Below are 25,668 nucleotides of genomic sequence, written 5' to 3' on the forward strand. Positions count from 1 at the left end.
GCACTTTGGCTATGTACGCAAGCCAGCGAATTCCCAGCGGACACTTAATTTACTGCCCTGCGTTTATTTTTATGTTCACTTCTCAAGCGTTTCTGCCCCCAACGCACGCTCGATTCAATACGCTGTTGCCACACTTCATGTTTCATATGCCGCGTTCCTGTAGAAAAATAAAATGAGAGTTTTCTGTATAGAAAAAGATTGAAGAATAAATGTAGTTTAGTTCTCAAAACGAAAAATCGTAAATTCTCTTCTTCCAGTATATCCTCATATATCTCATGTGCAGCGCTGTTGGATATTGGTTGAAGTTCGATTAGTTCGAGATTTTTAGCCTTAACCTGCGGAAAATATAGGGGTATTCCCCTCAGCAACTCACTGATCTGAACATATCTTCATATCTTATTATTTTTAGTTGATCCATCTGGGTTTATATTGAAAATTCGGAGTCTTTAATATCTTAATTAACTGAGTTTCTAAGATACCGTTCGTGGAAGTTATATAAGAGTGTATATTCAATTTTCGCGTCTCCAGTATAAATACTTCGAGAATGGGTATTTTCAAGGTCGTCAAACCGTAAAAAATTTCTGAAACACATTATAAAAATAATTCAATACTATACTGTTCCCAATCAATTCTCTATACAGTTTGTTTTCAAATCGAAATTTGCATTTGCATTCAATTGGAGTAGCTTGCTGAGCAACCCTGCGATTCGATTTATTTTGAATTGAATTCTTTTTTAAGGCAACGCGTGCCGCAACAGCCTTCATAATCAACGAAATAAAAGCCGTGAGCATTATGTAATAATAGTGTGCCAAATGCCACGCATAGGGTTGCTGCTTGCCAACCAAAAAGGGTTGCCTATTGCTCATGAAACTTGAGAGTGACTCTCATTCTCTCATTCCTGCTCCTGTTTTCATTTTTAATTTGAAAAATATTTAGGCTATTCATGGAATGCATTTCGTTTTGTGAAATTTTAATCCCTTTTTGTTCGCTTAAAGAAATATATGTAAACAAATAAGAATGTTATAGCCGAACGTAGCCGACCGCCCAATACTTGCTTAGGGTATAAAATAGTGGAGTCTTTATTCGAAAGCCCTGAACTAATAACTCAACTTTTGAATATATAAAAGAGGTCAACTTCAATTCACTAGTTGATTTTACTAGTTTTCAGCTATGCTCATGCGGTCACATATTCCGATGGACGGTGCGCAAAACCAATATACTCGTTTCGTTTACAAATGGGTAGACGCTTGACGTGAAATGGCACAGTCTATGCGAATCTTTTGCACGCATATAATCGTAGTCTCCATAGACTCGTGTGCGTGGAATTTCGAGTGGCAGTCAGAGGGATGAGCAGGATGAATGCCGAGTCGTAGGCATCTCGAGTGCCTCTTCATACGGTTTTGTGAGCAGTACATTGTCAGGCTCGAAGTTATTTGTCAATATTTATATAGATAGCATAATGCAGATTTTTGTATTATGGAAAAGTTAGGTTAAGACACTCCATCTAGAATTAAGGTTATTCAATATGTTTCGATAAAGAAGCGTAGAATGATTGGTATACCAGCTTTTCGCTGGGCTCGGTGTATCTGCTAGTCGTGAAGCCTACACTTGTTACTAAACTTGTACTTATTCTGAATGGATACTGGCAATATCCCACGAGAAATTCCACAGTTTAGATAGTTTATGGGCAGACAGACGAACGTTCTGCCACGCGTCTAATTTAACACAATCATTGATTGATTTACCGTACTCAATGTGTTCAGGGTATAAGCAGTATATTAATAAATCAAATTTATTCTGTCTATATCATAAAGTATTCTTTCAAAGCTTTTAGCTTTGGTAAAATAAGGGCATCTAACCAAATCTCTTGCTAAAACACACTCGACTACGCAGACATCGCCCACATGCCCTGCCTCTGACCTAGGGGGCACCCTTACGCATATTCGATTCTTTCTAGATGACATGATCAGAATCTCCTTAGCTTTTGTTTCAGCTGCTGCCTCGGTGGAGCTCGACTCGACTTCGGGTTGTTTCATTCATTCGCCTTCATTCCATTCAAAAGAAAATCAAAATTCAACTAATTTGCATTTTCGATTTGCATATTTACACAAATTCTGCAAAGCCTACGCTCGCAAGCTCATTCAAAGGCAACTGCATAGAAAATGGGGCCTACCTCCCAACTCTTCCCCACCTACCTCCAGAGCGATGCAAATTTTGTCATTGAAATTAAATTGATTGCAAATACTGAAGATTGACTTCAAGTGGGCAGATCGTTCGGCGAGTGCCCGAAAACAAAGGACGAGTGCGGCGGTTCCGCTGTTTGATTCCTGATAACTGACAATGCGCATTGGTTCACGTTCGGCAAGCGAACCAGTTGGAGTACGAGAAAGTCAAAGTCATGGCGCATAATTGCAGGACTGTCTAACCCTGCTGAGGGGACTGGGTGGTTGCAGTTGGCCTGCAGAGTCTGCCGGGGCTGCAATTCTGCCAAAGCATTAATGAAAATCACAAACACAGCCGGAACATTCGCCCCGCCACATGGCACGAAAATTGCCACCCTAATTTAAAATTAAGCAGCGTTTGGCTCAGCTCTGGGAAGGGGAGTAGCCATGCTATTCATTCGCAAATGCAAGTTTGAAAGCCTTGTTGGCAGGGTTGCCAGCTTCACAAATTAAAGGAATTATTTCAAGGCTCCTACCAAGAGCAGGAGACCTGACTTGGACAAAGTTTACTATTCTTCCGCTTTCCTTGGGCTTACAAACATTCTGTATACCTTGAAGATTTGCAGCTCCAAATCAGTTTCGAAACAAGTTTTTAATAACTTGGTGGAAAGGGGGATCTGCGGAGACTGTAAGGGATGAACAGATTCGGTATAATAATACCGAATACTCTAATATTCTTCCGCATATGCCAAATGTAATACGCCCTAATGAATAATTGTAAATAGAGGTATAGGGTATAAAAATGACAGCACGCGTCTTCGACAAGTCTTCAAGCTAACCCCGCTACACACCCCTGCCTCGGGCCTCTGGGGAGGGTGTCTATACACACACCAACACACACACAGCTGACAGGTCGCATGTAAACAGCAACACGGCCCGAGCAACCCCTCTTGATAGATGTTTACTTAGCTGGGATTTGATGCTGCTGCTGGTGCTGCCGTTAGCCTCGACTTAAATTCAACTAAACAAATTGGAAAATTTTATTAAAATTGGTTTATGATGCCGACGGGTGACGAATGAGCCGATGAATGTAGCTCTTCCTCTTCTTCTAGCTGAGCAAACAACGAACAACAAACAGGCCAAAAAGAAACCTAAAAAAGTGCAACCAAGCGAGCAATGAAACATACTCAAATGGTATGGCACAGCCAAATAAGTATATTAATTTCGTTTGTCTATGTATCTAAATATCTGTATATCTATAAAAATATATATCTATTTATATAGGTATATCTATATATCTATATATCTAAGTATCTAAGTATCTATATAAATATATATCGGTTCTATATAACATATATCGTACCTTTATTACCAAGTCTAAGCCTATAAATAAGCTTTATTGGAAGCGGGTATTACGCAGTCGATTCTATACCATTGTTCCCTGTATGATATGATTTTGGGCATTGGCTCTGGATTTGCGAGTCCCCTGTCAAGGCGCCAAGGGGTTTCTCTCCTCAGTGCACAATTGCTAAGAGCTTGACAGGGTTTGAGTCAACAACAGGTGCTAGCTGTCAGGATTTCCCTGCTTCTGATTGGGGTTTCGATTTTGAGTTTGATGTTTCGAATTGTCATCAATAAGAAGTTGACAGCAGAAAAACTCAGTGCTTGCTGAGCAAAGGAAATCAGTCTGGTAAATTCAATTCCCTACGCAGGCCGAGACACTGATAAAGCGTGTCATTTAGATTACATGGCACTAGGAGGAAGCATCATAAGTATCACTCTTAGAAATTTACAGCAATTCTCGTAAAATTGACTTTTATGGGTAAGAGAAAACTGCTTTAAAATATTCATTTTTATTATATCGAAAAAAAAAAAAAAAAATTAATATTTGGAAAATTGTGAAATTATTTTCAATTTACTGAGTATTTCCCAGGTGATGAATACAGATCAGATTTTATACGATAGACAGAAGAGCTCTCTGTAGAAGAAAATTTCATTTTGTTGCTTCAGTTTTAATGTATATTAAAAGTAGAATGTTAGCTGTTTTACATTATCTGTATTTAAATTGTCTGGAGGCATGTTTAAGTAAAGTCCAGTCCAGTCCTAAATGAAATTAATTTCATTTAGACTTTATTTCGCAATATAAATCCAATCTAAAAGTCTTAAAAGACAACAACAACAACAACGCCAGCCAGCAATAAGAGGAGTCTAGGTCCAAGTGCAAAGTCATTAAATTGATTAATAACCTAAAAACTTTGCTCATAATCGTCGAGCACGTAAAATGTCTTTGCGCCAAGGAAAGTGCGTGAAAAGCAGCTAGAAGGAAGAAACGGGAGCTGGAGCACAATAAGAAAAAGCCAAACATTTATCAAAGACAAGCATGGGAACTCGGGCATAAAACAGAACGGATCGCAAGTAAAATTCTGCAGCAGGAAAAGCTCTATTCGCCTCCTTTTCACTCGCTGTCTCGTTGTCTCTGTCTCTCGCTCTGTCTCTGTCTCTCGTATGGTTACGTTGGGAGCTCGCAAATGTTTGTTTAAACAATTTGTTCGCTGGCCAGCGGGCGTGCGAGCTCAATTTAAATGCCGCACATAAATTACCATGCACAGCCGTTGCTGCCACAGAGCAGAGAGCACACGGCACATGCCACATGCCGCATGCCGCATCCCGCATCCCGCACACCGTAGAGTTTGCTATTGACCCCCTCTGCCAGCCAACATACACATTGATATGTCCAGGCGACACCTTTTGACACACACCACATTTGGACGCATCATTGAGAGGCCTCTACTCTGTCTCTATCTGCCCGCCCACTGGCCACTGCCTGCTCATCGTGACTGCTCCCGATTTGCACTCATCCCTCTGTTCTCGTAGGGCAAAACCTTAGCCCAGGGGCGCTTCATTACTTTAAATGCTTTACACGTACAACATTTAGACGAGCGAACAGACAGACAGACGACACCTCGTCTGGGGCGCATGTTGTCTCTGTCGCTCAGCGAGCTCCAGAGCAGAGAGGGTCGGTTGCGTTTAAAGAGATTTTGGCAACACATGAAAAGAGACAGAGACACAACAATCTTAGTCATCAAAATTTAAAATTTAGATAGCTAAAAACTTGCTAAAATAAATGGAACTACAGCGAGGTATTCGAGCCTTGAACTAAGCTAATCAAATTAAAAGTGGCATTATAGACAGCATCCTCCCAAACTGTGCATACTATTTATATCAAAATGTTTAGAAATAGAAATATTGATATTGATAAGCGACATGTTTTTAAAGAGTGTACCTTGAATTCTTATTTTATTGAGCTACTCAGTTTGTAGAGTCTGGATTTGTATTAAATGTATTTCGTTATATTTTCTTATTGCTTATTCTTTTGCTAGATCGATTAGATATGGATTTGCTTTTAAATTAAAATATTGCAGATCATGAAGCCTTGAAAACATTCGTTCAGGCCATTTCTAACCAGCATCCTTCCTTAGATTCTCATGTCTATAATAAAAATATTTTTCTTACATACAGATATTCATTTCTGGGCTTAAGCTCTTCGTACATGACACAGTCCTTAAAATCTTTTAAAATTAAAAAAATATTTCAAAATAACTTGAAACATACATATTATAAGCCTTAATAATATCCTAATCTCTTCCAATTCCAATATTTCTAATATCAAAATCTTTATTTATCATATAAATACCCGCAATGTAGGTAAGTGTATGCGAACTTCGTGCAGCTATTCTTGTTTTCGTCTTTGCCGCCGAAAATTCAACTACCGTGTAGCACTTTATTGGTGCACGCTGTGCCGCCCCTCCTCTCTCCTCTCTTTGTCTTTCTTTCACACTCTTCTGCCACGACCCCTTTTCGGCATTTGCCTGCCACGCACACGCACGCAAACGCATTTTGCACGCAATTCAATCTATTTTTCTTTTCATGGCGGATCTTTTTGTTATGGACCAGGTCTGTGGGAGACGACGATCCAATCGAACAGATGCGAATGGATGATGTCGCTAAAGTTTTTTTCCTCTGTTTGCTGGAGTAAAAAAGGCGAGAGGACCACAGCGAGAGAGACGGAGGGTGAGTCGTTGCAAGCACTGGAGTTCACTTTTCCCTGATTACAATAGTGTCCCATATTGCTTTTATGAACCGTTTGCTTTATATTTACACAGGCTCTGCAATTCACGCGGAACTTGTGAAGCTGGAGTTTCAAATGCAAATGAATTTGTATCCTACAAATGGGGAAGTACTGATAAGTTTTGTAATGTCTTTCGAATATGTTGCTCAAATTCATATTCAATTTGTAGTTTTCCTCAAATCTGAGTGCCTAACATAATTACAGCGCCCAATAAAAACAGTTTTCTTTTGCTAGATCGAGATTCTTAATAATGGCCAACAAGTCTTTAATAACAATGGCACACGCGGTATTTAAGGGCTAACAAGGCTTTGGCTCGCTGGGCTATAAAAAAAGTGTTACATGGACAATTAAGTTTTTATGAAACATTTCCGTTAGGTGGCGCTAGTGTGCAAAAACAAGTAAACAACATGCACACACGCTCGCACACACACACACACACACACACCAACGCATGCATTCGAGTAGACGCTGCCTGGCGCCAGACTCTTTTGCCTGACTGTTGCTGTTTGGCAGAGGCGGGGTTGAAAGGGGGTTGAACTAGCAAAAACATACGCTTCATAGCGCATAAAAATTCACGAGTGTGTGCGTGTGCTTGTGGCTGTGTCTGTGTGTGTGTTCGGCATGTTCGTGTCTGCATTTGTATTTAAATACATTTTAATTAGTATTTATTGTTTTTGTAGACTGCCGCTGCCATTTGTCCCCCTCGTTCCCCCCAGGCTGCACAGACGGACACTTAACACTTGCCAAATTAGACATGCAACAAACAACAATGAACACAACAACAACATATGGTGCCAGCGACAGAGGCGGCGGTAGCTGAAAAGGGGTTAAGTTAATCAAAAGGCGCACACATGTACTCGCTGCTTCGTCGACACCAATGCCAACGCCAACACCGACGCCGACGCCAACGTCAACCCTTGCCATCTATCTCACTCTGCCCGCTGGCAGTACACAATCACTGTCTTTCTTTTTGGCTTTTTCGGCAAAGCAATTAACTACGCTTTGATTAACACTCAACGCCGTCGCTCGTCGTTGACAATGACGACGACAGCTGGCAAAGCAGAGCCCCACCACAGCGCGAAACAGCAGCGGCGACAACAGCATCAATGGAAGCGATGGCGACGGCGACGCCGACAGCGACAGTGACCGAGCTTAGAAGCAGCCTGTTAACTTAACAGATGTCCATTACATTCGCTGTCTCTGCGGCTACTGTTGTCTTGTTCTAGCAGCTTAGCCGCTCTGTTAGGGTAATGAAGGAATTCGCCTTGCTCGCTTTGTCTGCATGTTGCCGAACGATCAAACGGACTTCGGCTTCGCTCGGCTGGCTTGTAATTAAAGTGCTGTACGTGCTGAGCTTAGTTCGTGCCGTTTATGACTAGCGCTTTATTAAGCCTCGTTACAGCGTCGGTTGCCGTCATTGTTATTGTTGTTGCTGTGGCTGTTGCTGTTATTTCAGGCGCTGCTGCTGCAGTTACTTTTGCCCGCTTAACAGGCGGATGTAACGCGTTAGGCTGTAGTCCTGTAATAAGTTGAGACACTTTTAGCACCCACTGTGCCGTGGGGCTACATGTGTGTGCACTTTTTTTGCCTGTGCACGCGTCTGTGTGTGTGTGATGTAGCCACCCTGGTTGAGCTTCAAGCAGAAGTTCATTGAAGCGCATAATCCCATGTTAAATGTGTTGTAATTAAAATATTAATTTCTTCGTTTGAGCCTTTTGCTCTCCCAGCGACATCGACGTTGACTGACGCCTCCTCATCAATGTCTGCCCGTCCGTCCGCCTAGCTGACTGGCTGACTGGCTGGCTGGATGGCTCTTGTGGTTTGCCTCTGCTGTAATTATAGTTTTCTTTTCCTGTGTCACGCACACGCACACACCGTTATTTATGCTTCGAACAGGCCATACAGCCGAAGCGGGAGCGGGTCTGGGATAGGGCTGCACATTAAAGTAAACAAGAATTTGTGGCAAGCTCAAAAGTTGAGCATGGGAAACGTAATAAATATGTAATCAGTCTGCTGATGAGAGTCAAACTGTTTTTGGGAGGCCGTTTTCGGGGGAGTCTAACGAGACGTGTGAATACCTGGAATCTAGCAATAAAAGTATGGGACAGTAACGGTATGAATGCAGAATAGTTATTTCTCTTTGTGCTTAAATTTACTAAAATGCTTTGTAGATTTAAGAGTTGATTTTAAGGTAGAACGATATTTTAGTTCACGCATATTATTCTATTGATATTCGTATCCGAACTCGTAAGGTATGGAAACAGTTCCTTTAAAATTTACTTTATTCTAATTTATTACTAAGTAAACCTGATACCTTACTTCCAAAATAAATATATTTACATTGCCATCATTCCGTGTATATATTTCTCTCACAAAGCTAATAGCTAAAATTGAAATTTATGACATTTTTAACTCAATTTCAGATATCCCCATACATTAGCTCCATTAGATAGCTCCAGACTATTTAATGTAAAAAAGTCACTCACACGTCACTTGCACCCACAGTATAGAATAAAAAAAATAAAAAAACACGTAGACAAAAGTTGTGGTGTTGTAATCGGATATAAGTCGTATCCTCTAGAGAGGTCTGTCCAGCAGTACCCAAAAATAAAAAATATATTATGTACATATGTATATGTGGACGGACGTACAATATATAATCATGTAGCGAAAGACAAAGCTGCAGAGCAAATACCTTTTCAAGTCCAAAGTCAGCCAGGTCCAGTCCCAGCATAGACCAGGCCAGTAAGCCTCCATGCATAGTCATTTTAGCCAGAGAGAGATAGACAGTGAAAATGGAATGAAAATAACATAAAAAGCGGCAATATGTGCTAATAACGAATTGCATATCCTCTATACAGAAAGTTATTTAAAACAATAAACCCCAACGAGGACTTCATTTATAAATATATCACATTTGCATCAGATTATCTCATTTGATTGCCGTATTTTATGACATTTGAATAAGTGCACACAGCCAATCAAAATTTTATTTGATTTTAACCATTAGCGTAAGATAAATGAAAATATTGACTGGACAAATCCAAGCCGCCATAGTGAAAAAGTCCCCAAATGCCGATTGGAGGGCGTGTCTGCGAGGACTCTGAAAAACAAAAAATTAAGCGTATACGTGAGCTGCATGCATGTTGCCTTTCACAAATACAAGTGTACACAGGACTCAGGACTCAGGACACTGGACGCCGTTCGCAGGACCTGCACACGAGTTTTCTTTACTGCATATGCGAGAGGCAGGATTTTGGGTTTCATATGCTCGGTCCGTTGCCCTCATCATTTTTTTTGCTCATTATCTGCCAGAGCAAATAATACGAATAAGAGTCGGCAATCGGATAAAAAAACCGAAGAAACTACCCTCATGTCCTGCTATATTATTTGTTATTAAACTGGCCTCTGTCCCAGGCGAATGCCAGTTATGCGATTGTGTTTTTATACCCGTTACTCGAGATGATAGGAGTATATTGGCACTGAGCAATATTCGTATATCTATCAGTCTGTCTGAGTAATGATTTTAGCTATATTTTTGATATATTTGATCTATTTTGTGTATATGTATATTTTCCCATTTGAACGTAGATAATAGCAATTCCATTCTAGTCTAAACTAGTTTTTGGACAAGCAACGAGTATTATGCAGCTGGTTGAGACCGTCGACAACGTGTTTACTTGTTTATGGCTATCGTTCCTGTTTCTTTTTTTGTTCCTTTACATATTTGGCACGCACTTTGTAATTGAGACTGACCACAATTAAATTTGCTGTGGCCCGAGGATCTTTTCAGCTGTCGGCCAGACGCTCATTAGCAAAGGCTCGGGAATTTTAACTAGAGAACGGAGCTCGGAGCTATTGGGAGCTACTTCGTTGGCAGGTGTAAACAGACAGGACAGATCTGTTTAACAGCTGGGCAGTAAACTACAACTCTAATCTGCCCATCCACAAGTTGAGGCAGAGTTGCCAGGGTAGCCAACATAAAGCAAATACTACTATTTGTAATATCATTTCGCTAATTGCACTCGGCACATGGAGAAGGCGAAAAGAAAGAAATTGTATTTCAATTCAATTTCAGAGACTTATCTCTCCCTGTTCGGTTGCCCAGGACAATCCTGCTCGCTCACCCCTGAGGGATATGCGCTGTGCGAAAAGAAGGCGAAAAAAGAAAATCTATTTTCATTACGCTGCCTTTCACTTTCCGACTTAGACTCTTTGCGGCTGATAAGCTTTCGCAGTCCGGACACAAGGATCAAAATGAGCGGGCAGCCTTAGCTCAGCTAAACGTCGCGTCGGCCCTTGTGGAGAATGTTGTCTCGCCTTCGATTGCGCTGCACGTGACCAAATTATGCTTTTTTGCCTCGATATGATTTTCTCGATGCGTGTGCTTTACGTTGATATTTTGATGGTTTACTCTGACGTGGCCTGTCGCTGGCTGACTAACAATTAGGTGTGGAGCCCAGGTGTGGAGCACGGCACTCGACTGCACCTGCCGTGGATTAATCAAAACCTATTGGCCACATCGTTATAGCCCCAGCAACTTGTTATGTAAATCGTAATGCGACAACGTCTTTGTTAGTATATAAATTATGTTAATGGCAATTTGCCCCCCGCTCCTCCCCCGAGCATAAAGAGGGGCAGCTGCTAACATGGTGCCAAAGCAATTGCTGCCAGTATTTGTGCCGGTTGATGAATATAAATGTCTTCGTATTCTTTGCTGTTGACATACCAAAGTATTGCTCTCTTGTTGAGCTCTACGGACACCTAGTCTCTTAAGATACATTATAGATCTATGAATTCCTACTCGAGAGCTTCAATTTAGAAGGGCAACTGAAAAGTATGTTTAGCCTGAAGTACATTAGAGAAGTAACGCAAATATTTTAATTATCATTTTTGAAAATATTTTTTTTTTATGAAAATATTCTGCCTATGTTCTTTATAATACAATATTTTTGGCAAAAAAAAAAAAAATAAATGAATAATATGAATTCATGGTTGTATTAGAGTTAAAAGACGGACAGGAGGACAGTAAGACGGACATTGCGTAAAATTAGCTTCCAAATCGGTGTATTTTCCATAATATTAATATTAGCAGACCAATTCGTACCGAAGTATTAATATTCCTTTTTTGTCATTAATAACAAAATTGAAAAGATTTAGTGGCCTAGTCACTGCCAGCAGTAGAACGTATCATATATATACACATATTCGACTGAAGCGAAGGACTAATCCTTTCAAAGTGCGTTAGAAATGCCACATGCTGTTCGTCGAATGCAACATTTGTGTTCAAGGACACGCCGCAGCAAGGGCTAGAAAAGATATTGAGCAGGATGCAAACAGTTGTGCAGTTGTGTGAGAGGGTAGCTGAGCAGAGGGTGCTGCTTATTCTAGCTGTCATCCCCGTCGAGGATGGGGAGGGGCGGGCTGCATAGCGCGTGGCGCATGCAATAATTCAAAATAATTTGGGCAAACAATCTAAGTGGTTTAGGGGTTCCTCTCACCACTCACACCACACGCTCCGTCCATGTCAACGTCAACACAAGTTTGACTCGCGGGCGAGCCGGAACGGCAGGGGAGAGACACGTGCACGAGTTCGCCCACCCGCGACCCGAAATATGAGAGTGTTAGAGACCGGATTTAGATAGAGTTCTCCAGCTGTTATGCGCCTTACCTGCAATAAGAGGAAAACGACATTTTTGTAGTACATTTTAATTAAATTGTGCGCGGAAAGCATAAAAATATTTATATTGCACAGATCCCAACTTTAATGGAGCTTCCATATGGTGAACAGGGCCAATTACGAGTAGAAAAGCGCCAATCGTAAATTGTGAATCTATGGACACCGAATTTTATTGCCACAAATTGCAGGAAACATGGCCCAAAAAAATAAACTTAGAATGAGTCAAGGGGCAGTATTTCATTGCGAGATACCCTGTAAAAGCTACCAAGCCAAGTATAATCTAGAATGAAAGGCCTGAAGGTTTTTAGATACTTCACAAACAGAGCATGCAACAATTTTTCAATATAGCTTTTAAATATAAGGGAGGAATTCACATCTAGATTTAACATGCGCATTATCCAATTATTACAGGGTATGTAGGCATAGGATGCTGAGCCCCCTCGCAGCCCGCTCAAATTGTTTGACAATTAAAAAAGGGAGCAATCAAAAACATTTATTATTTCTCCTTTTTTCTACTGTTGTCGCAACATTGTTGAGCGCTTAATCAACAGCACCCAAATTGTTCCGAACTTTGGCAGGCAAAATAACACACACAGACACACACACACACCAAACGAGGTACAAATAAAAATGTAAATATTAATAAGCGTCAACATGCGTTCAAGTGAGCGCCATAGACGAGGGGGAGGAGGTGGAGTCGCCAGAGCGAAGGCAGGCAAACAAACAAACAGCCGCGGCCACAGGGCGGATGGACGGATAGACGAACGGGCGGGGCGAGGCGAGGCGGAAGGTTGGTAGTCAGTCAGACTGCGGAGGCGACAGCCACACCCCATAGCCAAAACAGACGACGCCCCGGGCAGAGCTCTGGGTGAGCACTCCGAACCCGAACCCCGGCACAAATCCGAAACGGCGTCGTTTACCACTCGGCGGACGCATTGCGGCCAGCGAATGAGCGACGGGAACGGGGACGGGGACGGGGAGGGGAGGCGAGCGGGCGTGTGCAATACGCTAATGTGAGACTAAACACGAGCCGGCGACCGAAACCGATTTCCGTCAAGGTGCCGTTAAGAAAATTGTCGTTGGGGGTGTGTGAAGGCTGCACAGTGTGACCAAGTTGCCGAACACTGGGTACTTGGACTAAAACAACTTCCTTACCAGAACTGAACAGTGTTTGATAAGGGTATTCGACTTGAGGAAAAAGTTGAAGAACGTGCGAGATTTTATACTTAACATATTTAAAAAATTGCATCGGTTTTAAGCAAAAGTTCTTCCTCTATATATATTAACATTTTCGTCAATTTTCGAATCACTGTGTTCCCAACTAAAGAAGCGTCCCCCTGCTTTTCCATCGTTCTTCACACGCTTCCCACCGCTGCACCACCCCAACGCCCCACAGTTCCATGACCATCGCAATCAACTTCGCCCTTCTATGTAGTAAAGCGGCATAGTCCTGTGCTACGTAGCGCTCTATGTGCGTTGCCATCATCATCAGCATGAGCATCAACATCAACATCAACATCAAGTCATGGACTTTTGTAAAATGGAACTTTCAACACCGGAAGCAGCGTGTTGCATGTATTTATGTAGATATTAGAGTAGCAGCGGCTAGCCCAGCCCTCTCGACGGCAGACTGTTCCCTGGACTAAGGACCGTATAAAACTGAACCTCAACTCTAACCCAAACTCGAACCCTAACGCAAACCCAAACCCAAACCTGATTCCTAAGCCCGAACCCACGGTAGCAATATGGGGAGTTTCGATGTTTTTGTTGTTTTCCTTCTTCCTTTTTTATAAGCGCGACTATAAACCAGATTTGGCAGAGCTCTTTACCCTAACATATTCAATACCCACTGAGTGGACGAACTGAGGGAGCTGCACAAAGGACGCGTGTGTGTAAAGGGCTAGAAGTAACAGACCCCCGGCGAAAGCCACAGTCTCAGTAAGAGCCACAGCCCGAGCCGGAGCCGGAGCCGGAGCCAAAGCCAGTCAAATTATAGTCCGTGTTCGGGCTTGCCTCACGGTGAAATATGCACAGGCAGGCAACGAGTCGAGTCCGAGAGCCAAGGACGACGACGAGGACGAGGACGAGAATGAGAGCGAGGGTAAACTCTGGCAAAGTACAGAAAAGAAAAGAAGGAAACAGCAATTTTTTGAATGAAATTATGCATTCATAACCATCGACGAGCCATTTAAGAGGGGTTGCCATATACACTAGCACGAAGCACAAGTAAAATAAGAAGAAAGGGCATGAATGTAAAAGAAGTCGAAACGCTATACACTGACACTCCGTACAGGTGGGGTCGATTGTGGCAGTGGGTTATGCTTGAACTTAAGTCAAACGCAGCTAAAAGAGTTAAGTCTCTAATGGACTTGAGGCGATTGTTGGCCAAGACCAGCTAAAGGCTAAAAAATTTGAAGTTAAATATTGGGAAAGTATTGCAGCAAACCCTTTTCAAGCCGCCTTTTCTTTATAAGTAGATATCTCAAAGGCGCAGGACCTAAGAGTTGTGCAATTCAAATGCCTATGGAAATTGTTGAAGAACGATAATGTATGGAAGAAAAAATTGACTTCGTCGAAAGGGCTGCTGCTGCCATTGAATATTACAAAACAAATTGTTGTTAATACTCAAAGCGAATCATAATTTCAAAAAGTCTACTATTCTCTACTCCAATACTTTACTTCGGTCGAACGTACGCTACTCTACTGTAACCTCGACGTCTTTCTACTTTATTCTATTCTGTTCTTGTCTAACCATTTCCACTATATTCGAGACTTTTCTGGTGCAATATAACATTACTCTATTCTTCTCTACAACTATTTCTTATCTAATTGTTATTCGACTATATAACTTTTGAAGACTAGAAATATACTTATGGAGCTAAACATTTCTTAGCTTGGATAATAACATCTAATGATTTTCAACAGATCCTAATGATAAAAGATAATTCTTTGATCTTCATAGCTCATCTTTTGTGATTGATTATTTAGAAGTACGGTACTGTGATTAACACGCTGGTTAAACACTTATTAGTAAGGCTACGCTGCATTGAGTTCTTAAAGGAATCGTGAAGTCGTTGGCAATATTAGGAAGATATGTCTTAATTTTGAACTGTTATTCATCTCTGGATATTCTCGAAGTATATTTACACCAAGCTCGATCGGAAAGTTACGGATCTGAGAGACACCCCTAGTACAGTACTGGTAATACTGCTTGACATTGGTACGGTATGCATGGGCCCATTTATAGGTTGAATACGACTAGCTATTGGTCACTTTAATGTTTAGTTATTAGAATATGATGGTCAGTGAAGTCGCAGTGGTGGCCTCTTGTTAGTGCATTCGTCTGGTCAACCCTCTTTGCTCTCGTGCCACCCTTAAGCCTTTAATCAAATGCAGCAACCCTAAGCGAGGGATTACCTTTACAGCTACTGCTCCTGCTGTTGTCGCTAACAAGTTGTTATTATTTGTTGCTGGATGTTGTTTAATTTAAAAAATGTCACGCGGACTTAATACCCATAATGTGTAGCCCCTGTGCCTGTGCCGTGCCTCTGCCTGTGCCTCTGCCTGTGACTGAGCCTGTGCCTGAATGCCTGCAATGCATCAGCAACATCAATGAAATGTGTAAGCCTTTGACTTGATGCCACTGTGCTGTTAAGGGGTTCATTCATGTGTGAGTGTGCTTGCATGTGTGTGTGTGTCTGTGTGGCATGCAACTGCAGAAACCTGTTTGATCCAAACTTGTTCTCAAGGGTCTAGACCACTGACCAGCGGGCAAGCCCCATGCCATGTGCCGAAATAAAACATATATACTCTCCTTCAGATAGGGGCAGAAAATCTCAATATGCATATGAGTAGTATTGAAAGAAAAACAGGGAGAAAGAGAGCGAGTGAGAGAGAGAGAGAGAGTGAGAGAGTGTGTGTGTAAGAACCCTGTGCCGTGTCGCGTGTTTCATCATACTTTTTTTGTTGGATCAGAATTTGAGGGGGTCGAACGGTAAACGTTTTGGCGATAACATCTGCCAGGGCTTTTTGCGATTCCACATTCAGCTCAGGGGTTGCTCGTTGCATAATTATGCCATTGTCCAATGAGATTCGATATAATCTAATTTGTTGTAGCCACCAAACCCACAGCCCACCACCCGTCTTGGGGGTTAGTTTCTCGGTTTGTTCTTTCTTTTGAGCCAAAAGATGATGACCCAATGACCTACAAGTTGTGCTTTACCTCTCGTTATTCATTTGTTGGCCCTGCGCCAAGTTGAATGCCTTCGCATAAATTATTCACTGCTGTTTATCGCGCAAAGGATTACCTGGCTGACAGGCATTCGTTTCTTGCTATGCTAATACCCCACCTGATGCTAGGTGAGGTGTGTGTGCAAATAAATCCTGTAGTCTTCGGGCCTAAAGCGAACTTCATTCATATTTGTCTACTTTTTGGACACACCTTACATCCATTATATTCCCCCTTCTAGCATTATCCGCCAGATTTAAACTTTTGATTTTCCAAATTGTAAATTTCCGACATCTCTTTCTAATTCAAATCACAATCGCTTTGCTCTCCAATCCCGCCTCTGTCCCTGCTTCTGCCTCGTATTTTGTTTTCGGCTTTCGTGTTGGGAGTGTGACGAATGCTTTACATTTGTCAAATTAGCTATAGAGCCGATAACAGCTCCGGGGCGGAGCAGCGCAGTGGAGTGGGGCAGCGAGCAGAGCAGCAGGAGATGTGTTTTCAAAGTGCCCGCAGCCAATGCAGTAATCCACTCGCTGTCAATTAATTATATTTATAGTCTCTACTCACATGCTACGCGCAATCTGTATAAGCTTCACATGTTCGATATATTCGAGAGTATAAAATTGAAGTTTAATGGTTTTCAAAAATATTTCTGAAATAGATATCTCTAAATATTGTTATTAGAAACAAATATTCAAAATTTATTTTATGATACATATTTTCTTAATTTCCAATGATATTTAAGAGGAGCTTCTAGCAAAATATATATTTGTATATTTATATATAGGCATCTATATAATACTGACCTTCCTAGTGCTGTATTTGCCTTGTTATTGAACTGAACTTGACATTTCGCACTGACATTGGCATAGGGATAAAGACAGGGATAGTGACTGTTCGGAAAACCAAGCTGTGGAAGAGCAGGAGAGCAGGGAGAGGGTTGGCCTGTTGCGGGTTAGGCTCGATGAGCGAGTGAATACGAGAAATAAAAAGGATAATACGAGTGCGCCGAATGCGATGAGCTTGACCCGACCCCAATCCAGCGACAGGATACACGTCGAGCCGACACAGGAGGCAGCTGCTGCCTCTACTTGCTCAACCTTAGCTCGTTGCACGAGCCAAAGCGCTTCGGCAACGCGAGTTGTGTGGAGTTGTGGGTATGCAAATTGGTTGAAAAAGGACACAGAAATGCGTTTATGAAATTATTTGCGAGTGCTTGAAAAAAGCAGCAAAAGCAAACCCTACGAGAGGAAACTAAACGATATATTGAAAGCTTTGGCAGACAGAGAACATATAATATAACTGAAAACAAAAGCTTAGTGTTTGCAAAGCCAATCGGCTTCGGCTTGCTGAATCGCGAATGCTTTAAAGTGCCAGGTGTGCAAATCATAAACCTGTTCATGAATCGTAAATGTTATTGAATACTGACAACTCAACCCCTCGGATGAACGAACTGTAAAACTAACTTTGAAGCTATAGCAAAACCTTTAGGCCCGAGTTAAAGCTATCCACAGTTCGGCACAGATTCCGATTAGATATAATGTCAGCTTAATGAGTCGAATGATATCCCGCCCGAGTTGCTTCGATTTTGAGGGGGTTACTTCTGAGCTTATCTGAGCACGCCGTGGTTGATGGTGTATCTGGGTGGTGGGCTTCACTCAAGCTGCTCGAATTTTTTTCTCCAGCCAAGAGCTGACATTTTATAAGCAGAATGTAGATAATCTTTTAGATGAGATGTGATGCGTGTGGAAAGTTTCAATTTGCTGCTTTTAGGCTTCAGATCGAGATATTCTTCCTTCAATGGAATTAAGGATAGATGCGATTGCTCACAGCATCTGTTGATAGATCCGAGATCTTTTGATGTACTAGAACTACTGGAGAATAACCTATAATGCTACATATACCTAACAATTCTATATTTATAAATACACTTTACATAGGGGAAAGTGATTCCGATAAATTAATATTTACAAGCCTTTAAGATCATTATACCCTGAACCCATTTTCAATGGGAAATCAGGGTATAATGGTTTTGTTAAAAGTATGTAACAGGCAGAAGGAGGCGTGGCAGACCCCACAAAGTATATATATTCTTGATCAGGGCGACGAGCTTAGTCGATTTGGCCCTGTCCGTCTGTCTGTCCGTCCGTATGTATGAACGCGTCGATCTCAGAAGATATAAGAGCTAGAGACTTGAAATTTTTTTTCCTAGGTCCGTGTATATCACGCGCATATCAAGTTTTTCTTTATATATCGATAATTACTCCCGATATTTTATTATCGATTAAAAACCTTATCGAAAGCTAGTTATTTAATTATATCTCCTACACCTTTAAAGCTAGAGCTTCCAAATTTTTAATGTAGACTTATATGTATTTTATATAATTTCGATTTTTGTTGTAATTTACCCCCCACCCCTATATCCACCCCCTCACCCTCACCTTTGTAAAAGGCGTATTTCAAGTACTAGAGACGTGTGCTTTGGAATGTACATACATTTTTACCATATGATTACGCTCTAAAAGTTTCATTAAGATTGTACGTCTAGAAATTAAATTATTCAACAAATAAATTCTTATAATGTTGCCCACACTACAGCGCAGCACAAGCGCAGTCGCTGCTTACTGCGCAGTTAGCAGAGCGCGTTCTAATACGTGCGTGTGTATGTTTCGAAAAGAAGTGCAGACTGATTAGAATATCAGCTTAGAGACTAGAGCTTTCTTACTTGTTATTAAATATTATTGTGTACTTAACGGTGAATGATTTTATTAAAAAATAAATTAAAATTATTTCCAAAATAGACTTTCCGCTTTCTAGGAGAAATGCTGATAAGGTGAAGAGTTCCTATTCATACTTAAACTTTTGTGTGTTCTTTAATTACTATTTACTTTGTCGTACACACGTAATATATAGAAAGTGACATCTCTTCACATTTCATCCGTAATATCCACATTTTTTTTCTTCTCCTTTTCTTCCTTTTTCTTAGCCAACAAGCCCATGTAGCGGGCGGCTATTTAGGCCCATTTAATTGCTGGGTAAACTTTTTCTGTGACCAGGAGTTTTACTGCTCCCGCAGCTCCTGCTGCTGAGGCTCCTCCGGTTTCCTAGCGCCGATATGTTTAACTGTGTTAAGTTCTCGCCAGCAACTTGTCGCCTGCTCATTAGCAGTCGCATTCTCATTCGCATTCGCAATCGCAGTGACAGTTACACGAACTCACACACATTCACACAAGCAGCACACACATACATATGCATGTGTGTATACACTGATAAAGACAAGGGATTCTAGTTCTAGTTCGGGGTCCTACCTCAAGCTGAAAAGGAAACGGTCGAAAGGATTAAGGAGCATAGCCAACAATGCATTAAAAAGCCGGCGCATCAAGCATTTTACAGTTATATGAAAAGATATTAAAATAATTTCATGAAAATTAACAGAGAAAGTATTAGCCGTGCAGCGGAATGAGCTTGCATCGTCCCGTCTCTCTCCTTCTCTATCTTTGTCTAACTTTGGCATGAACACATACATATATATATATATATATATGATATGATATCTGTCTGTCTAGCTGTTTGAACTTGGGAACTTGATTTTGCGTAAGAGTGCCAGGCAAAAGGACCGAAAACACCAACAACGTGCAACATCTGTCGCTAAGTACAAACTGTGATACACACAGAGACAGAGAGACAACTATAGACAGAAGGGGCGGACAAGCGGACAGGCTGAATGACAGGCCGGGATACACACACACAGACACAAATATGTATACATATATATTTATATATATCTATATATACATATATAGACATACGTACGTGGCTGTGAGTCCTGGAACCGCGTGCCAGCGACTCCTCTTTAAATTTTGCTGACTGCGCGCGCAGCCACATGAACTGGCAGAGGTCGAGCTGGCTGGCTTTAAGCCAGTCTCCTATATATGTAGCTCAAGTGGCTGAGAAAACGGAAGTTAGGCAAGAAATTAAGTATTTCGTTTCGGCAAAAACCAAAAAATGAAAAAAAATAAAATAAAATAAAAAATAAATAAATAAGAAAAACTTTTAAAGCCACGCCAAATGGTTGGCGAAGGCAAAGGGACATGGCACATGGGAATTGGAGTGGGACACGCAATCGGGCAGCGGCAGCAGCGGAGCGGACTGCCAGCGGGTTGGCGGGCTGGCGGGCTCTGGCAGCGTGAGAACATTTTCATGCAGGATATTTTAGCGGCTGCTCATCAAGAGTTGAACACACCCTGGTGGGAAGTCTGCTACCCTATCAGACCAACACAAGCACGCACGCACGCACACACACACGCTTACGCTCGGACTCACACTCACACTCGAGTCGCACGTCGCTCTCTCGCTCTCGCTCTCATCGCTGCTGCTGTGTGCCTATGAAATTTCCCAGTATTTTCAGTACACTTCCGTATTTCATGCGCTCTCACGCACTGCACATGCGCTTCCAGAGAGCGCGAGAGCATTGAAAACATACACAATATATATATAGAGAGATAGAGAGAGCACAAGAGTTCCCCCAAAAAATACTGGGTTATCACTTTGTAGTTGTTGTTGTTGCTGTAGCTGTTGCTACTGCTGCTGCTGCACTTCACAGGCTGGGCAAACACACACACATATGTGTGCAAGTATATGTATATGTATATACACACATATATATATTTACATATATATATAGCTACATGTATATATGTTTGCATGCTATGCTCGTTTTTTTCTGGTTGGGGGTGTTATGTATTTTTTACAAGTGTTTAGTCAAATTCTCGTACGCTGTCAGTGGGGGAGCGGCCCCTCTTGGTTACCAAGCGAGGTGGAGTCGAGGTGGGGAGCAGGGCAAGGGATTGTCGGGAACGTTTTGTTTACAAACGTGAGGTAAAAAGTTCGAATGAAACTCCGGCAGAGAGAAGCATTTTAGATGGAAATTGATTTTCGCTGTGGCCAAGCGAGTCGGTGGAGATAAAACAACCAAAGCCTCGCTATATAAGCTAAAGATAATAGAGAGTAACCCACCCCGCCTTCTCCCTTTTTCCCAGCAAATCGAACCGTAAACAGAGCGTTAGAGTTTTTGGAGTTTGCTCCGAGATGTTTCCGAAGCAACAGCTTATAGGTAAGTGATAAGAGCTAGTCGATGATTTAGAGAGATTGAGCGGTAGATGAGGAAAGAAACAGAGGGAGAAGCACGTTGATCTCTTGCTTGAGTTCCCTAAGAAATTTATTTTATAAAGATGTATATATTATCCTTACATTTGATACTCACTTTAAAAACTTCCCAGTTACATTTTTGTAAATCTCTATTTTGTATATAGCCCAATTACCAAAATTTTACAACGCGTTGTGGTTGAAGTATTTCCCATCAGTTTCTTCTAAAAAATTTAACCTAACTGTATTCGTAAATGTGGTATTTTCTTGACAATTTATTCGCCTTTGTTCCGCTTCGATTATTTTCCTCTCATATTTCGAATTGAGAGTCGCTTGCTTGACTGATCTTTCAAGTGTTTTTTCTTCTTCTTTGTAGAAGGCAATAGAGATCATATAAAAAATGTCCGGTAAGAGCTCAGTTATATAACACTCAGCGATTAGCTTCCAGTTCATGAAACTTGATTAGACGAGGTAAAGCTCTCTTTCCCTCTGCCTTTGCTCCTGTCACGGGGTGGGGCCCAACCACATCCTTACGTGCAGCTGGAGAGGCAATCTTAACAGCCTTTGCAGACAGAAGACAACAGATGATTGACAAAGAAAACCGCAAGACATATTTAAATAACTGTGCAAGGGCCATCGCAAGACTTGTCGTGGCCCGAACCGAACAAAAAACAGGATCAGAAAAAGAAAAAACAAAAAACAGATGATTGCGCAGCAGCAGCAAAGCAAAACAAAACAAACCAAAAGGACAGATCAAGGTGAGGCTTGAAGAAACAGCTGTCAAGAATTGAGGACAAACGGCATATGATCGCTGCGGTGGCTTGTTGCCTGTTGCTTGTTGCTTGGTGCAACAGGCTGCAAGGTGCAAAAGAAAACTTCAGCCAAGGGGAGGCACAAGCAGGCGAGCGATCTGCACGTCGGCATTAAACAGAAGCAGAAGCGGGCATAATAAGCGATCTTTCCTGATTATTATGTTTGGGAGCAGTCGGTGAGCTCTCCATATTACAGGTAGCTCAGGTAAACCTGAGTGATCTACTCTCTCCCTCTTCAATAGTGTCTCTCTCACGCTCTCTCTCTCTCTCTCTCTGCTCGCCCTCGTTTACCTCCGTCTTGATCGTCTGCCGGCCTGTTGAGCAGCTGTCGTTAATGAGCTGTACCTCAGGCTACCCTGTGCTTCGCAGCCGCGTAGGGGTTGCTCGGCCATCAGCCAGCATTTCGTATCTAATTTTCTTTCTTTTCTGTTTGCTGTTTGGAGAGCAAATGCAATCTCCGCACACACATCTAATCTTTATTGACGGCGTTCGGCTAATGCTATGGAAATTCTATTTGTCAAACAAACAATTTCGATTCGTTTCGTTTCGCTTCGTTTCTAGGTTTCACGACAGCACTATAAATGGCTTAGAGCCTCAAGTTCTTTATAGATATTTGTTTGTGCGTGTGTGTGTTTCTCTGCAGGTTGCCTTTTTGTCTGTGGCAGGTACGTGAGCTGCTGATCCTCAGCAGCTGAACACGCGAGGTTTACAAAGAACTCGTCTCGCCATAAGGTCCGCTCGCTCGCGCTCTTTCTCTCTTTGCGAGGCTACGCATTACAAATGCTGCTTGATGTGGGCTTGGTGATAAAAAGGATTTTCATGTTTTTCATACCTTGTTCTTCATAATGAAGGTCGGACTCTTGTTTGCTTTAATCGTATCAGAGCATCTGCTCGGTGCTGTTTTCCCTTTTCGGTGTTTTCCTTTTTCACGAAGATCTTGAGCAGAAGTCTAATGGAAGCCTAGAACTTAAACTGTGTGATGCTTAGAGAGTATTTGCTCTGTTATTATACTCTGAGTTCATAGATAATGGAAATGTAGGGTTTAAAATTTTATTTGTAAAAGTTTATTACATGCGGAAGGAGGCGGGTTTAGCCCATCAGGACGAGGAATTTAGTCGAGCTAGCTCCGTAATATACAATAACTAAAGACTAGGCATTGGAAATGCGTAATCTTGTTTACTATATGAATTACGTCAACGTATCTTCTGTTGATAATTCATTCCGTAGTCGGGCAATTCCGACTTTGAATATTCATCTAGAGTATTATGAAATAAATAAATCCTTCTGAAGGTCAATCTGCAGAGTGTAAAAATAGTTATTACACAGATCTTGTATCCCCTGGAAACTGAACCTTCATGTATGTAATACTGTAATTTATTCCAATTCATGACACAATTTCTATTCCCAAAGAATTTCAAAAAGGCGCTAGGAAAATGGAGCGGCAAAGCTTCTTGCAGAAGGACTCACAGGGTATTGGCTTATAATATGTTTTTTTGCGCTAATATCGAAGAGACATTCGCTTCCCATTTAGATAAGTAAGCTCGATATATATTGAGTTAATTTTGTTGGAGCGCAGTCTGCGGAGTAAGAGGCGCGTGTCAATTTCCCGTTGATTAGCGCAATGCTGCTTCGACTGCGAACCCAACTCAAACTCCGACCCAAAAGACTTTTCTCAGCCCGGGCAGAAGACCTAAACACACAAACACACAATATAGCAAACACTTACAGTAATCTCACCCCAAACAGCAACAGCAACAGCAACAGCACCACTAACATCAACAGCCGCAACAACAACTTCCCCGTTTGCACCCACTGCCCTCTCCACGTTCAGCGCTGAACGCGTCGCTTGCGCATTAAATGCGATTTTAATCACTTTCCGTTTTGTCACTGACGTGTGACTCGAAACTGAGAGAGCAACTGCGAAAAGAGCTGTTAAGAACAGAGAAAGAGAGAGAGAGTGAGAGGGACAGTGAGAGAGAGAGCAGAGTCGTGGATCAGGGGAATCATAAGAACCGCTATCAACTGCTGAATAAGAATTGCTCTCTACCATAGCCTCAAGATAGCTCAGGTCGTTCTTTGTCCTCTCAGTTTTTTGAGAGCTTGCAGAGGAGCTCTCGCGACTTGGTCAGCCAAAATGTGACACGCATATAATCCGTAATGCTAGAATAGTAGTCCACATACATATTCACTATGCTCATTAGACAGTTCATATTTCAATAGTTTCCTGGATTCTAGGGCTGTTGAAAAAATATCAATATATCGATTTATTTTTCAACAAAAATATCAATAAGATAAAAACAAAAAATATATTTATATCGAAATATTTTTTTTGCCCAAATATAGAATATTTGTTCATTATTTTTGATATATTTGCGTTGGTCAATCCTGTAATAACTAAACCAATTGCGAATGTACAAAAATTGAATATGGTATATATTCTGGAAGCTGCATATCAAATATCATATTATAAATTCTATTTATTAAAGTTTTAATATTATAAACTAAAATGCATATTATGTTATCTTAATGCGTAAAAAAGAAAATTGACAGAAAATATTGTATGATTTACACGATTTTTTAATAAACTGATATTCATTTTCGTTTCCAACAAAAACCAACTCGCCAATCTTCATTCAAGTTATTATCATAAGAGACGAACTCATCTATTTATACATCACTCTAAAACTAGTTTCTACCCCAAATCCCTGTTCGTAATGCAGAGAGTCTGCTGCTCTCTATATTATTAGATCTCGATTTAGGAAACCCTTTTACAGACTAAAGTAATATTTCTTTAACGTTCTGAATAAGAGTATTCAATCTTCGACCGTCCAAGGAGAAATGCTTGTCTCCTTGTCTTTTCGCCTTTACTCTCATATAATTTTATTAAATATCCACACATAAACTTTGTCATTTGGCCTCGGGAAAGGCCTCGCATTCTAGCAGCCTAGATGTCAGTCTGTTTGTCTGTTTGTCCGTCTGGCAGCGTGAAAATGTGGTTCTGTTTGCTGTTTTTCTGGTCTTCGGAGCAGCATGTTAATGTAATTTTTATGTTGATTGCAAATTTCCACATTTCCGGATGCCAAGCTCTGCGACAGGAGACATGAGACAGCCGACTGAGAACTGAGAACTGTGAACGATTTGCCTTTCGGTTTTCTGTCATGGCGTTAAAAAGGGGCCCATGCGTATGTGCGTGCCCATATTGTGGGCTCTTGATTATGATGTTTACTGTGGGGCTGTCGCTAGGGTCTCGCTCGCTGTACGCCAAGGATCTGGGCTTTGTTTCACATGCGGCGCGCTTAAATGCTCGGCTTTTGTTTGCTTCGCGCATTACGTTTTAATCAGCGGTATTAATTTAATTTAATTTGATTTAATAATCCGGCTACACAGAGCACATGTGGTGAGGCAGCTGAAAGGACTCGCAGCACTGCAGCTGCTAAGTACGTCTAAGTGGTTCCCATTGTGGTCCGAGCAGTTCGTATGATCTATTGTGTGGTCGAGTGTGTTTTGGCCAT

At 41.5% G+C, this 25,668-nt stretch overlaps 1 protein-coding gene and 2 long non-coding RNA genes across 3 annotated transcripts in view; 1 reads left to right on the top strand and 2 right to left on the bottom strand.

Moving 5' to 3' along the window:
• The window catches only part of LOC6581038 (zinc finger protein jing), a 180,608-nt gene that overhangs the window by 36,792 nt on the left and 118,148 nt on the right, over positions 1-25,668 (bottom strand). The gene's annotated exons all lie outside the window — the stretch shown is intronic.
• On the top strand, positions 5,649-6,524 carry LOC26527467. Its single transcript, XR_001449323.3, has 3 exons — positions 5,649-5,867; positions 6,117-6,233; positions 6,326-6,524. It is a non-coding gene; the product is annotated as an uncharacterized LOC26527467 (long non-coding RNA).
• LOC122757779 lies at positions 18,971-21,719 on the bottom strand. The gene is made up of 3 exons (XR_006357932.1): positions 21,463-21,719; positions 21,216-21,408; positions 18,971-19,513 (listed from the first exon to the last, which is right to left on the bottom strand). It is a non-coding gene; the product is annotated as an uncharacterized LOC122757779 (long non-coding RNA).

The sequence above is a fragment of the Drosophila mojavensis genome, unplaced genomic scaffold (assembly GCF_018153725.1).
Source record: "Drosophila mojavensis isolate 15081-1352.22 unplaced genomic scaffold, ASM1815372v1 contig_81, whole genome shotgun sequence".
NCBI lineage: Eukaryota > Metazoa > Arthropoda > Insecta > Diptera > Drosophilidae > Drosophila > Drosophila mojavensis.